The following is a 15,815-nucleotide window of genomic DNA, read 5'->3' as shown; positions in this document are numbered from 1 at the left end:
AATAGCTGGTCAAGGCAACTGTGCTTTATCTGCTTCACCTTTTGGTGAGAAAGACAATAAAATATAAATGTAGAAGATGAATACTGGTACTGTCAGCTTCAGTCCAGCATTTCATTTTGATAAAAACTTCTCTTACTGCCCTGTTTGCAAAACTGGATCTTCAGCTGTAGTTCCCAAATAATGACTGATTCCTTTATCCTGATGACTTAAACTAGTGCTTACAGTAAGGACTTTATCCACTGTACATTTAATCTAGGAAATATACTATCTGAAATTAAACATTTTAATGTTCCTTTATTTGGGAAGAACAAAATGAGGATTTACCAGACTTCCTATCTCTATTCTGAAATTCAGAATGACTTCTAAAAAGGAATGATTAAAGAAAAATAACAAACTTCCATTATTTGGTGTGCTGGTACTGAGTTATTCTTGCTCCCCTATGGCATGTTAGAAGACAAGAAGGAAGAAACCTGATGGACTTCCTCAAGAGACTGAATTTGATCCTACACATCTGTTCAGATACTATTGGCTCGTGCTTAGTGGCCAACTGTGACAATCTCTTTAACTCCATAAAAACATACTTTTGTTCCCAATGACATTGCAAGCAACAAACCAATAGAGTGATAAAAAATAATCATGGCTTCTATGCCAGTCCTCATCAAAAACATTCTGAACAGCAGATACAGTGCTGGAATGATAAATCTCTTTACTATTAAAAGAAATAGCATCACTGATGTTCTAGGCAGAGAGAAGATAACGTCACTCACTCTGAAAATTTCCAAATAAAGTTAGAAATGCTGATGAAATGACAAGACACAAGAAAAGACAAAATTTATGTAAACTCCGAATACTGGAAATGTGTCCCTTTTAATAAATCCAAACCAGCAATTTAGATCTGAGGTCTACAGCTTGAAGGTCAAAACCTAAACCTCAATCAGCTAACTACCATAGGTCTGACTCTTGAGACTCGACGTGGAGACGAAAGATCCAGCTTGTATTTGACAATTTGCAATGGAAAAAGGGTAACAATTTTAAACTAAAAGAGGATAGATTCAGACTGGATATAAGGAGGATGTTTTTGACAATAACAGTGGTAAGGCACTGGCACAGGTTGTCCACAGATGTGGAGGTGCTCCAGTCCTGGAAAAATTCAAGGTCAGGCTGGAGCAGTAGCTCTGAAGAACCTGATCAAGTTGATGATGTCCCTGCTCATTGCAAGGGCATTGGACAGAATGACCATTAAAGGTCCCTTCCAAACCAAATCAAACCGTTATTCCATGATTTTACGATTTGAGTGCTCCTTGATATTTAACATGTTATTTCCCTCGATTTAAGTTGTTGCACCGCTTTTGTACTTTGCTATCGCTGCGAGGTTCAGCTCGGGAAGGTGGCCAGCGAGCATCCAGTGAGCTACTGCACCCCACCAGCCCCTCAGCCCCCAGTGACCCCAGCCACAGGTGCTGGGTGACCCCAGCCCCAGCACGGTGGGACAAAGGCGGCCGTCTCTCCAGAGGCACAGGCCGTCACAATCCCTCGGGATGGCGAAGCCCCGCTCCTAAGGGGTTCACAAGCATCTCTCCGGTGTCCCCCGGGCAAACGCGGGGATATTTCGGCCCCGGCAGCGGGGGCGGCCGGCGGGAAGCTCCTCCCTGGGGGTGTAGCACAGGAAGGGGTGGCGGGGCGGGGGAGTCGCGGAGCTCGCTGCGAGCCGGCGGAGTGCCGCTGCCCGCTGTACTATGCCTGTGTCTTGTGTTACAGCCATGCTGCACATCGGCGGCCAGAGCGAGGGGCGCGGGGAGGAAAAGGCTGTTTACACAGACTGCAAACCGCCCGGGGAATAGTGCGGGAGAGGAAGTGAGCCGGGCCGCTGTCTGACTGCCCCGGCTTCCTGCTCGCTCCCTTCACGGGCAGGCTCACACACACACACACACATACACACACGCACCGGCCCAGGGGAAAAAAAAAAAAAAAAAAAAAAAAGGAAAAAGGGAAAACAAAATCAGGATCTCATTACTAGAGCAACAGAGAGCCTGCAGAAGACTGTCAGCATGGAGAACCAGGGGATTTTACTCAGCTCCCTCTAGACTTCCAGGAGAAAGGGAAAAGTCCCTCAGCCGCTGGGTAGGTACAAGTGCCGCTGCCCGCCCGGCTCCCGCGAAGTTTCGGGGGCTGCGGCAGGAGCAGGGGAGGCCGGCGGTGCCGGGGCCGCGCTCCGCTCGTGAGGGTGGCAGCGGGGACAGCCCGCGGAGGGAGGTGAGGCTGCCGGCGCCGCGGGGAGGGGGCGCGGAGCCCCGCTCGGGGCCGGGGAGCCCAGGGGTCCTGCCCCGGGGTCGGGCCCGGGCAGCGCGGCCGTACCGAGGCAGGGGGCGGGATGCCCCAGGAGGCTCCCGCCGCCGCAGGGGCCCCGCCGCCGTGGAGGGTTTCCCCGGGGCCCTGCCGCCCCCCGGGAGCTGCGGCTGCAGGTGAGGGGACGGACCGTGTGTGTGTGGGGCGGGGGGGATGCGGGGCGAGGGGCAGGGCCGTGAGGAGGCGCCGGGGGAGCCCCGGGACCCCGCGCCGGCCGCAGCCCCTCGGCGGTGCCGGGACGTGTGGTGTGCCCGGGACGTGCCGTGTGCCCGGGACGTGCCGTGTGCCCCTCCCGGCGGTGCCGCGGCTGCCCCGTCCCGGCGGGTCCGGGTCCCGGTCCCGGCGGTCGGGGGCCGCCCGGTGCCTGCCAGGGGTCCCGGCAGCGCTGCGGGGCCGAGCGGGGCGCGGGGGGAGGGACGGGAAGGCTCCTGCAGAAACTGCAGAAGGGGCTTTAAAAAAGGGAAAGAAAAAAAAAAGTGTCGGGAGAGTTTCTGGCTTGTCTGGAAACAGCAAGACTAATTGCCATGCGCTTCCGGTTTGAAACTGGCAGCAGACAACATCTTGAAAATGAGTCACTGCAGCTCACAAAGAAACTCTGTGGTTTTCTCCCTCTCAGGTTTATGTATTTGCTCCTTTTTACAGTTTCCTTTGTAGTCTTCTGCCTTCTCCCCGGACCTCCCCCCACCCGCCTTTCTTAGCCACCCCCTGCCCCAGACCCCCTTGGCCGACGTGGATAGTTTCCACCACCAATTGAAAAAAAAAGAAACACATTTAAAAAAAAAAAAAAAAGAGAGAGAGAGAAAGGGAGAGAAAGTGGAGAGTTGTTGTTGGATCTGGCTTTGCTGAAGGTTAGAGGGACTCTGATGCTGCAGGGGGAAAAAGTTCCCTGAATTTTCCACTGGCTGCAGGAAGAGAGCCCATTTAGTCATGGCTAAGTAATGTCTGCACACACACCAACTAATCTCATTAGGAGTTTCCGTTCCCTAACACAGGAGGGTTTTGTGAAGCCCTGTCAGCCTTTCTAACGCTGCAGTTGAAAGGGAGACAAGTTACATCTTTATTTACTTAGGAGTGTAGTGCTGTGACAATTTTATATAATGTAGCATCTTTTAGGTCATGAGGATTACAAAAGTCAATCATTACATTTCATTTCAAGCCGAAAGTCGTGATTCATCTCGTATTTTGCTCATACAGACTTTTCAATTATTTCAGAATAATTTATGCATAAATATTTCCATAGGGTGAAGCAGACAAACGGGGTAGCAAGATGTCTGTGTTATGCATGCAGACATGTTCTGTGCATGTCTGACAATTGCATGTAATTGCAAAGTTAAAGGACTTTTGAGCCAAGATACTGAGGTGATGGCCATATTTGAAAAATATATTCACCCACATAGCCTTCCTGTATTGGTACTTTACGTATGTAGTTTTCAAGTGATTTTGTACATACCAGTTTTGATTTCGTGGTTTGTGTAATTACTTCATGATGATTTGCTTTCATAATGGTCATGAAAGAAATCTATGTTCAGAATTACAAAGATTTCTGCCTTGCCCCACCAATCTTTAAATTAGAAGTAACAACTTTTTGTGGGAAAAAAAAATAAAGTCTGGAGCAAACAAAGAAAATGGATTCTTGCTTGCAAGTGGATTTTAGCTGAAGGAAATGTCAATAAATGCAAACAGAATGGTATGCATTAGAAAGTTACACTTAGCTTCTTACTTGAATTATCATGTGATAGCATTAAACTAATTTGCAAATATTATGCAAAAAAATAGTCCTTGCAGTATACCACGTGTTTATCTCTGAGGATCTGCAGTTTTTCCTGCACTTCCTATGTCCCAGTGGTACAGAAAAGTTCTTCATTAACATCACAGAGGACTTCTATTAGTGGATTAGTGACACAGTCTCCAGACACAGATGTCTCTTGATTTTCTAGCTGGGCAGTGAAGAATTTTTAGAATAGTGTACAAACCAGACAATGCCTAATCTCTGTCTCAATCAAATGCAGCCATCAGGAAGCAAGGGATTATTTTTCAGTTTTGGAAGTTTATTTCTTTTGTAAAATTCTCAATTTTAGATAAAGAAGTGCAATACTGGACATAGTGTTCAAAAACCTGTTAAATATGTTATGGAGCAGTTAGTGTGGTGTACAACACCAAAACTTAATGAGGAGTATTTCCTGGCTCTTACTGTCTCTCTCTGAAATATTGACATTAAACTGTTCACCTATTGCATTAAATACTGCTGGAATTTCAGTGTGCTGTCTACTGAATCAGAACAGATGAAGCACACATGTTCATACATACATACATACATATATATATATATATATGTAGTCTATTCACACTATATAAATGTTGTATGTTTTGTTTGTTTAAGTGTAAAACATCTTGATGTCCTCAGGAAAACAGATGTAGTAGTAGTGTACTTTGTGTTGTTTGTTCTGTAAATTGGAAAGACTGAATGAAAAGTAATCCATAGATGTGTTAAAAATACAACAGTTCTGTCTGGAATAAAAAAAAAATCCAAATATCATGTAATGCATGATAGTTTCCATTCAAATAATTAAAAAGTATTAAAGGTGCTTTTATTGTAAATGTAATTTTATTCTTCACCTGTCTAAAAATGTATAAAATGAGTATATATTGTCTGCTAAGTGTTACAATCATTGCTAACATCTTGAGTTTTCCAAATCAACTCTGTGAGTTGTTCCTAAAAAGAAAAAGCCCACAGTCTTATATCCTTTCTGATATCACTGACTCCACCTAGATGCAAAAGCTGAAATAAGCAATCCAGTCTCAGGGGAGAAACTCAGCTACAGCCTTCCTTGTAACTGTTTATAACACCACACACATGGACACTTTTATATGTAGAAACAAAAGTGTATTTTGTTTTATTCATTAGCGATTCTCAGTTCTTACTGATTCACAGTGCTTCTTTGCTCCTGTTACTTAATGTTATTTCATTAAACTTAGACCATGGAAAGAAATCAAGTACATCACTCCAAAGACTGAAGTATTTCCCCTTTGCTGTGCAGAAAATCCAATTATGTAAACTTTGCCTTCTTGTTGTAATGCCCTTCTTGGGATGGAGGTATTCTTATGACAGAGTTATTCTTAGGGGCAGCTGTTATTGGTCAAGTGAAGACAAATATTGACCAAAAACTGATTCTGAAAGACAGCACAGAATGAAAGTCAGTTTCACCAAGGTGCATGGAGCTTGTTGCTTGCTCTGAGGCTCATATGTTTACATGAAGGAAGGTAGCTACACGCAACAGGGACATGGAGGTCCATGAGCTGTACAGAAAATACAAATCTTAGCCTTGGGAATGCAATCACATGACAACACGTTGCTTCGGAAGAAAGAAATAGGTACCAAAATAAACAGACGTTGGCTACTAAAGATAAGGGAGTGCAGGAGAAGGGTGGGAACACCAACACATAGTTACTTGTGATGCATGTATTTATAAAAAATTTAACTAGATTTTAACTAGTGTGTTTTGGTGGCATCATATAAAATTTGTAAGTTCATGTAGTTACCATTATCTCTCTGAGTGGTTCTCTTTAGCCATAATGCTAAATAATCTAAGATAGTAAAGAACTGATAAATTAGCTAGTTCTTCCCATAAAGATAGGGCAGGCTTTGTGCAATGGGGTGATTAATCAGTCCATGGCTTTCTTCTGGTGGAGGTGGCTCCAGCTGCTGGAATCCATCTTGGAGCTGTGACACTGATTATAGGACAGTTATCCTGGGCCGGTTTCAAAGAGAACTGCTGGTTTTGAGCTGCTGCTGTCTGTGCTTGGTAACCACACCCAATGGCTCATGCCACAGGCTGTCACTGATGGGCCTGTGAAAGTCTTGTTGTGCTGTGTATCCCTGGATGGATTCACCCTGGCTTTCTCCTCGGTGTTTCCCACAACAGGGAATCTTACCATCCTGAATCATTAGACAGATGTTTGCTTCATCTGTGCCTTGTTAAATGAATCAATGAGTATTCTGGAGGCTGCTGAGAGCTCTTGAAAGGCCAAATATGTCTGCTCTCATGTTGAAGTATTTTGATGAATAATGAGTGATTAAAGATTTAGTCATGATTTTGAGGAGAATATCAAGGTGTAGGCACAGGATGTCCAGCTAACTGCACCACAAAATACAAGGCTGCATGGATGGAAACAAAGCAGATGAAGCACAGAGTGCCTCTCATCTCTGCACTTCACAAAAAGAAATTCATCTTTGTCCTTCCAACTTTCTTTAATGCATTGTGATTTTATGTGCCAGTAGTTGTATCAGGTTTCAGGTTCTTAAGGGTTTGTTGTTAAGAATGTTGTTAAGACTTTAATTCTAAAGCTCTTTGAAGGAGACTTGCTGCTTTTCTAAATGCAAGGACTAAAGAAAACACCTGCCAATAAGCATTGGTAAAAAAATATCACAAAGGCACTACTTGCCAGCTAATTCAATGCCAGTTAATAACTGTATAGTCAGTTCTGCATTTTAATTTTTTTATTAATACTGTGGTAGTTCTTTTGCACTACCAAGATGTACCCTGGAGCTGTCGATCTGCTCATTATGTCCAATTCCTAGGCAGTATCTCACATTATACCAAACAACTAAATATATAAGTAATATTTTAAATTTATATTGCAGTTAAGAATATAGGAGGTCAATTTTGCCATGCCCTAGGCAGGTACAACTCAGCAGAAAATGATAGGGCTTTTTTTTACTGTTATGGAGTTCTCAACACCATGTCTGATTTTGAGCTGCTGTGATTGTCTACAGCAGTGGGGTTTGTCCTTCTTGTGTCTGTGGATCCAGAATTATTTCTGAGCAGCTGTGCCCACAGTAGTGGTTCTGCAGTGCTTCTGCCTCACTGTCAGGAGGAAGGTCCACTCACCCCTGCATGCTTGGGCCAAGTGTTGAAAACTGTTCCACTGCATGATGACAGGTACAGACACAACACCTATGGACTTTTAAAATAAATATCTATCAGCTATAAGTAAAGAAAGGTTTTTGAAGACATGTGATCTGTCTACGTATGTGCGCTTAGATACAGCTCAGGATCTTCAGGACAAGAGTCTCTGTAGGAAGCCACAAACTTACTTTGTTTTGATCTTTTGAAGCACTTAGGCATGTATTTACTTTTGAGTGTGTCAGCACTTCTGTTAATGCACTGAGACTGGCTGTATGTTAAATGTAACTATGGCACTGTAGTGACTCTTGCCTGTTCTGTGAAGGGTCCTCCTATTCTTCCATAGCTCTAAATTTTGCAGTGGCAGAGTGTACTGAGTGTATGAATGATGCTGCCCATTCCATGGCTTCCCCCAGACCCATTTCAGAGACTAATTTCAGTCATGTCTGTGTCTCACCAATTTACTACCCAATATTTGAAGATTCAGAATATTGATCTTTGCAAATACCAGTTTACTACATGTTAATGTGTTTTGGGTCTTTTGCAAGCAATCCTGTCTTAGTTTTTTGAGCTTTAAAGTATACTTTATTTTCTTATAATTTTATTATAAATTCTTATAATTTTCTTATCTTGTGGCTCCTAACTTGAAGATCATTTGAAGTACTATGAGGGGAAAACTCATGTTTGACACATTGTCTTTTATTTTTAACTATTATTAAATTATGTAATGAATAATATGTAACTTTTATGATTATTACCAATCATGCAAAATTGGCAAAAGCTTTCTAGGCTCTAACCTAAGTATTAATTCCTAAGTTCCATTAATACTATTTTACACAATGGCTCTTTTTCTGAAAACATTAGTGAACAAGCAAAAATGTTTGTGTAAAACATGCTTTTGCAGTTGGACACAAAAGAGTAGACTTGGACTATATCCTTCATCTAAAGAATCTAAATGTTTTTAATCAAATGTCCTCCTATAAGTTTCCCATCCTTATTTTGCAACACAGCTGATAGTTCATCTGGAAAACAGATTTTTATTCCACATCCATTTGCCTCTAATGTGGTGACAGCACCTCTTTACTATGTCTCTGTATATTTATTCTTTTTTGGTTTTTTGCTTTTTTTTTTTTTTTTAATGTAAATTGATCAGATGTGTTTCAGTTTATGCTTTTTGAGAAGGATGCTAATGTCTGCTGTTGTTTTTAAATGTTTATATTGTGATAGTGTTGAGTGGCCTTTGCTGTATCAAGTCACAATACAGCACAAACAAAAAATTTATAGACTGAAGTACCACCATTATCTCTTCCCAGCAATTAACAGTAATTCATGTGAAGAAACAATCTTTAAAAAGCATCTAGAAAATAAGAACAAGTTCCTTTTGCAGCTCAGTTAGTGAAATGTGGAGAAGGTTGACTACCATCAGAGATATTCTTCCAAGCTACACTAACATAGCTGAGATGGGAATGTGGGTTTAGATTCTGGATATAGACCTCTGTGAAGTCTGGTGACTCAGAGCAGACTCAGAGCAAGTGGCGTGTGTGGTCAGTTTAGCAAACTGGGAGTGTGGAATAGGGCTGGCATAGAAAGTATGACTGCAACACTCCTTCAGTACTGCCACTTCAGTGCTGAGGCTCTGTGATAAAAACTCTTACAGAACAGAGCAGCTTGATTCCCTGGGAGCAGGGCACAATAATGCTGACTGTGCAGTCTCATCCAAGTTGAGGAGAGGGAACAGAGTCTTTGCATTTTATTTAAATGTGTAATTTGATACAGAATTCAGGATACAAGTCAAAACAGTGGCTGTTATTCGTCCTGAGAAGCAGGGACATTGACAAACCAGTTGGTGCACTGATGTCACTTCTACACACGTGCAATCTGAGCACTCTGTATAAAGCAAAGTTTGCTGTAATCATTGAAATAGTGTCCCATTTCTCTCTCATTCATAGTTTGCAGCAGCTGTGGGAATTTGTTTAAGCACACAGGGCACAGAACAGGGGGGTGACAACCAGATGTTCTCCTGGCTGAAATCTCATGTATTCTATAGTATTCCAGTGTTTAAGGAATGAAGTTAGGTGAAACATGTAGTTGTGGCCTGCACATCCTTATTGGTGTAGTCGGCAAGTGAATAATGTCAGAAGATTAAAATATTTTAGTTGGGTTTTGGTTTAGCTTAGTGCATGATAAACACACATATCAGAACTTGATTAGCACTGAGAAGAATAGGAGATCTTTGAGATTTTTAAATGTAAGAATAATTCTTAATTTATGTTTTTACTGTGAGATGATAAAAATGCAGATCTCGACTAGTGCTGTGACTAGTTGCTAATTTTTTATGGCTAAGGAACTTAAGCTCTGGCTTGTGCTCCAAAAACTACTTCAGTAGAGCTAATATTTTGAGAAGAAATTGTCCAGGTAAAATGATTCCATATTTGTATGTTATCATTTACTGAACTGTGACACCACTTGTGGTATAATGCTATAACTGACTCCCCTTGCAACATGGCAATATGCAGGTAAGCCTGAATGTTATGTAATAGTTCAATGGCTCGTTTTGCTAATCCAGCAAATTCTGAAAATCCAGTTTGCATGGTAAGGCAAGTCTGACTACCAGTCTAAGATATGATGATCTTGCTGAGCTTCAGGTTGCATGAAAATTGCCAGCCACCCTGGTTTTCATTAACAGAACTCCAAGGACTGTTTCCTCTACTTTTGGCCAGGTTCTGCTCTGCTCACAGTATGAAAAAGACCAGTTTTTTTACTCTGAGCTTTGGTCTAGGGAAAAGCAGTGCCAAGGGGAAGAGTAGTTTAAACATCTTGAGAGGAAAGAATATGAAATGTATTAAAGCAGCATTTGAGACAGCAGATAGTAAGAGTATACCATTTAAAACATTAGAGACACTACACAAGGTCTGTTGTTGCAAAATTGAAAATTTTAATACTTCATTTAAAGAAGGGAGTACAGATAAAGCATTTACATTTGGGGGTAATCATCGCTTGATATATTAAGTAAACTTTGAGAATAGCCACTGTTCCTGGAGGTTGGAAGCACTGCTCTCTTTAGCTCTGAGAACATCAGAAATTTTATGTAGGACGGTCAAGTAATCATGATCTGTGTCCTACTGATGCCGACAAAAATATAAGAGGAAGTCATATGGGAAAAATAAACATTTAGGACCGGTTTTGAAAACAGGAGTCCCTCAGATTGCAGCGTAGCATGTTGCCAGCATGCCACAGATGTGCACCACATGAGCAGACAGAAAGCAGTGTGAGGGGTCTGCACTCATTTTATGTCTGTCCCAAGGTGAAGGGTTGGAGCCATTACAAATTTATGTAGTTTTGTTTATGGCTAGCTTTAGAAATAATTGAGCAGGTTATTTTTTAAATCTTCACAGGGAAGTAACTAACCATTTCCCCTGCTGCTAAAGGCTTTTACTCCAGTGGGATTAAAACTGTTTCTTGAACTGCATCCTTACAGAAAACGTGAAAACACTCGTGTTGTAGAGGCAGTGTCATCACACCTCTGCTTGGCAGGCAACCAGTCCTTTGTTGTACTAGTTTGGAGACTGCAGAACTTTCTTCCTTTGGACATCTGCCTCTGCTTTTCTTTGACTTAGGTAAAAAAATTAAAATCTGCAAACACTGTATTACCAAATGGGCCTACTTGAAGCATTACTGGACATATGTGTGAGTGCTTTCTTCTCTGCAGTGGAACTAGATGTTATCCCTTAATATTTTGTGAGATCTTGGTGCTGTCTCTTTTGTGTTGCTCTTAACCACTGGAGTCTGTTTATTTTTTTTAAACGTGCTGGGCCATAACAGTGGGTATTCTTGCTTGAGAAGGAGACCTTGTAAATTTCTAGTGTAAATAATCTTTTAAATTAGAATTTAAAGTAAAAAGACCACTGTTATACCAGAGTAGCAGAGTAGTCATACCTTGTATGACTCATGACTCTGTTAAGTAGATCGTCCAGCAAAACTGTCTGCGTTTTTTTGGAACATCCTTAAACCAGTCTGTGTTTATGTGGCAATATTACTGTAGTTTTGCAGTAAATCGGAACTTGTGTGCTGGGGCACCCCTGTGGCTTTCTCTAATGTTTCCACTGGGTGGTGCTGCAGGAATTCCTTTTTTTTTTAAATTTTTTTTTTTTTTTCACTTGAATCTGCATTTCCCAGAAAGACGCCTCTAAAATATAATAGGAGGAAGTCCTGATTTAGAAAGTTTTTGCAGTTTCAACACAATGGAAGGATTTGGAGGATGCTCTGACAGGAAATGTCCTGGTTGCTGGATGTGGAAAAATTACCAGCGTTCTGTATCATACACACAGTTGGTTCCCTAAAGAGTCCTGGGTATGGATTGCACCACAAGTTTGATTTATTACCTTTAACAGAGAAAGTTCTGCATCAGATGAAACCAGGCATATTTACACACTTAGATGAGAGCTTATTTTTTCAAGCCCAATTAAATTAGTGGTAAGATCTCCTTTGATGAATATTTGAAAACTTTCTGAGTAAACAAATTGATATTTGTTTTTTCTCTTTTCTGGCAGAATCACTAACTCCTCACCAACCACATCCTATTTATCACCCTTGAAGCATCTCTGTTGAGAAATAAAATGTTAGGACTGACTCAGCTTTTTCTTTCAAATAGTTATGAGCAAACATTTGGGCAGGTTTGGCAATTGTCTTTAACCTCTCATGATATAGTCATAGTTATACAGATAAATTTTCAGTGAAAAATGTTATGGCTGACTAATTTTAAAATTATTTTAGGAAAGTTTCTTTTGTTGATCGACACTCTTGCTTCTGTAATTAAATGAAAAACAAGTGTACTTCAAGTTTTTTAAAGAAACTAAAATGTAAAATAGAAAAATTGTCTTAGAGGATTTATAAGCTCTTCAGCTTTTCATATGGAGATTCACTTTAGAACTGTGTTTAGGATGTATATAGACACTGCCTTATTTAATATTTTTCTCTATGTATACTATTTGATATTTTATACAGCATTGAATTTATACACAGAATTGTTTTGGTAATTTGTAACTGTTTCTTTTCTTAGTATTAATAGACTTTAAAATTAATTAAGTAAAAATCTCAATTTCTAGTGTTGAGAAATGGTGGTTAAAAAATAATGGCAAAACAGTCACATTCTTGCACATGGTATTGCAGCAGTCACCTCAAGGGTTAAAATGAACCTGAGACACTTAGAAAAATAAAACCAGAGCTGCTATTACAAACTGGGACAGATGTAGGAGGCCAGGTTTCCTGTGGCCCATTTTCCAGTTTCCTGGCTGCAACCTGCAGAAATAAAGGAAGCCAAATGCTAACGTGAATGAGAAACTAACAATGCCCCACGTCAGGCTGCTCGGAGAAATGTGCTGGACACAATTAGGATACAAAAGCAGAAAATGGACGAACAGAAAATGTACACACGTTTTTCAGAGTAGTTGAAATGGTAAAAAAAGGCATCTGTTACTGAGAAATGCTGTGTGTTTGCAAAAGCACACACGTGCCTGTAAAGGAAATAGAAGTGGAGGTGTGTGCCTGCTGTGATGGGGCATTCAAAAAGGAGCTGGATCTTTTGCAGCTGCTTTGGCTACAGAAGGAATCAGCAGTTTCTTCATATGCTAAGGGAAATTAATTTCCCTGCCTTGGCTCAGCCTCTTAATCTTTTTCATGTACATGTCTGATGACCATCTTTCTGTGACTACCTATATGGCATAATGCTGGCTAACACCTTTTATGTCTTCCTGATTTAATTGGTCACCAGCTGGTTTTTTTCAGCCTCTGGGCACCTCAGCCAGTCCTTCCCACTCCGCTGTCTCTCCTCTTCCCCAAGTCCCATGACCTGGTTTATAGCTCAGGCTCCCAGATGTTGTTCCTTTGCAGACTCTGTAAAGCAAAAAGGGACTGGTTTTGATCCTAATGCCTGGAGGGATTCCTAGTTTCAGCCTTCAAGACTTGTTCATGTTGACTGTCCAGGATCAGCAGTTTCTATTTTAGAAAGGCTGTAGGAGAGCTAACATGGAGAAAAAATACAAGTAAGAAACCTGGACTACTTGGGAGAGCAGAGCAGTGTTACAGCTGTAACATAGTTGTGTGGAAGCTAAGGACTTCTGCAGAAGTCCTGAATTGCTACAGAGCTGTTTTCCAGCTTTTTGGCTTTTACATGTGGCTGTTCCTATGCAAGAGTCCTACAAAACTTAATGCTTCAAGGACTATCCTCCTTATCTCACATTTCATGCCATAGATCTTTCTGATACAGAGATTTTAGTTAGCTAGATTTGTCTCTGAGCCTCCTGGTTTTCTACCACTTTGAATTAAGATGCCTTGCTTATTTGTTTTATTTTGCCCAGCAGGTTAATAACTGTATTTTTGGATCTTAATGCCACCTTACTGACTGACATTTCATCACATGGAATTTGTCTCGTTAAAAAAAGAAAAAGCCTATGCAGCTCATCAGCACATATTTTATCACAACTATTTCTAGTGTAACTTGCATAATGTTTTCCTAGTGGTTTTTTCATGCTGGTTGAAGCCAGTCTTTGTATGCTAAAGGGAGAGAATTTGGCATGCAGGCCCTTGCCTAAGTGAGGAATTTGGGTAGACGTTTTACAGGAATATCATCTCTCAGATGGGTCACTTTGCTCTATGGATGTCTCTGTCCATTTCCATTATCTTCCTCAGGGTGAGCTTATGGTGTTGACTCTGCTGCTGCTCCAAGTTTAGGCATTTGTGTTAGTCCCTCAGTTTGGTTGAAGTAGGAGCAGAATTATCAGCACAGATACTCTGATTTGCTGCCTTCTGGCATCAGACCTAAACTTAAAATTTGGTGTGTGGAGAGCATGTTGTATCACACTGATCATGCAGTTGCTAGGTTTGTATGAGGGAAGCACATTGCAAGGAATGTAAATTGCTAATGCAGATGGTGTCAGTGTGGTTCCCTGTCACAGCTGCCAGAGAAATGAATTTTCAGAAAACTCAGTCCTGAAATACCATTTTGCTGTCTAATACAGCATTTCCAAGTATAATTCCTTCTAATTATGATTATTTGCATCAACAGTAGTGGAAGTGATCACAAAGTAAAATTAATAGGCTGTCTAGGTCAGGTCAAACTAGCAAATTTTGTTTCATGGCCTAGAAGGCATCTTTGACTGTCAAATGAATTGTATAAATATTTTAAAAATGGTAAGATGGCAACATCAGATATGTCAGAGTTAATGGATTAAAAAATCGACTCTTTTGTCCGTATGAATTTTGATTAGGCTTTCCATGACACAGGATATATGTTTCTAACTTGGGTTTTGTTTCTCATTCTGTACCATTGATATGCATCACTGTCTAAATAAGGGGGTATTTAAAACTATTTTTTCTGCTAATCCATGTAATTCAGTGTGTGGTTCCATGTATTATTTATTGTCCTGCATTCAAATCTTGTACTGAGCACAGTAAGAGGAATATTTAAGAAAAATATTTATTATTACTATTTAGTGTTAATAAAGAGTTGAATGAAATGTGGTCACTGTAGGAAATGACCACATTCTAACAACCCTGTGTGTCAGAGTAAGGCAAGACACTGAATTCCCTTTGAGTCCGTAAAATTCAAAAGAATTAGAAAATACATAAATGAAATAGAAGGTTTTCTGAAGATTTCCTCACAGTTATAATTTATTATGACTTTTAATACAGGTACCAGATTTTTGGTTGAATTATGTGTCTTCTAATAAATCAAATACATCTATTATGATTCTCCTGCTTGACCACTCAAATGATGCACAAGTTAAGCCCTGTGTGGCCATTCTGTCCTCCCAAGGGGACAGTTAGTGCCTTGTGGAATCCAAAACATTTCCCATAGAGAAAGGCAGGTTAATACTTCCGCTGGCCTGTTTGGAAATGAAATATTTTGTACCAGTTAAAAGATCCTGTCACTGCAGAATCTTAGATTTTTACTATTGTTGTGGGCAGAATAGGAATTTGCCATGGGCAGAATGGGAGCTTCAGACCAAGTTTATTAGAGAAGCCTTCCCTCTGAGTCACAGGGTGCAGAAGGGACCCCTTTGATTTCCAGACTCCTTCTCAGAGAGGAGTCCAGGCAGAACATCCTGCTATGACTATTCCTCTGCAAATCACATTTTTACAGAATGGAAATGAGATTACCAACAGTTTACCATATTCAAGAAATCTGAGATTTTCCTTCTCCACATATACTTAGACCAAGGTTTCTGTTATAGGTAGTTACAGCTGTGAATGTTCAGTGTGACTCAGACCTGAACATCTCCAGTTTGATGGTTAGAAGAGTAGGACCATACAATTAATGATCAGCTGAAAATGGAATTAGCATGAAGGAATCATACGTACAGTTGCTGTATGAGCAATATGGGAAGCTTTATACAGGAATGCAGTGGCAGATGGAGGGATGAAGCACAATGCAGCTTTGAGATGTTTTAATCTCATTTCTGTAGGGTAGAAGATTTATGCATGTGCCAACTGAGCACATTGATGCTGAAGTCTGAGGTACAGAGGTCCCTTATAAAGCCTGTTCAGAGCCATAGACTTGGGAGAGTT

At 40.8% G+C, this 15,815-nt stretch overlaps 1 protein-coding gene across 1 annotated transcript in view; it reads left to right on the top strand.

The window, feature by feature from the left end:
• Positions 1-1,671: 1,671 nt before the first annotated feature.
• ELK3 (ETS transcription factor ELK3) overlaps positions 1,672-15,815 on the top strand; it is a 35,397-nt gene continuing 21,253 nt past the window's right edge. Inside the window, exon 1 of the mRNA XM_056482518.1 lies at positions 1,672-2,121. The gene's annotated coding sequence lies outside the window, so the exon portion shown is untranslated. The remainder of the gene's footprint in view (positions 2,122-15,815) is intronic.

This window comes from Oenanthe melanoleuca, chromosome 1A (assembly GCF_029582105.1).
Source record: "Oenanthe melanoleuca isolate GR-GAL-2019-014 chromosome 1A, OMel1.0, whole genome shotgun sequence".
Classification (NCBI taxonomy): domain Eukaryota; kingdom Metazoa; phylum Chordata; class Aves; order Passeriformes; family Muscicapidae; genus Oenanthe; species Oenanthe melanoleuca.
The sequence above is the reverse complement of the archived record's forward strand: the minus strand, read 5'-3'. Positions and strand labels throughout refer to the sequence as shown.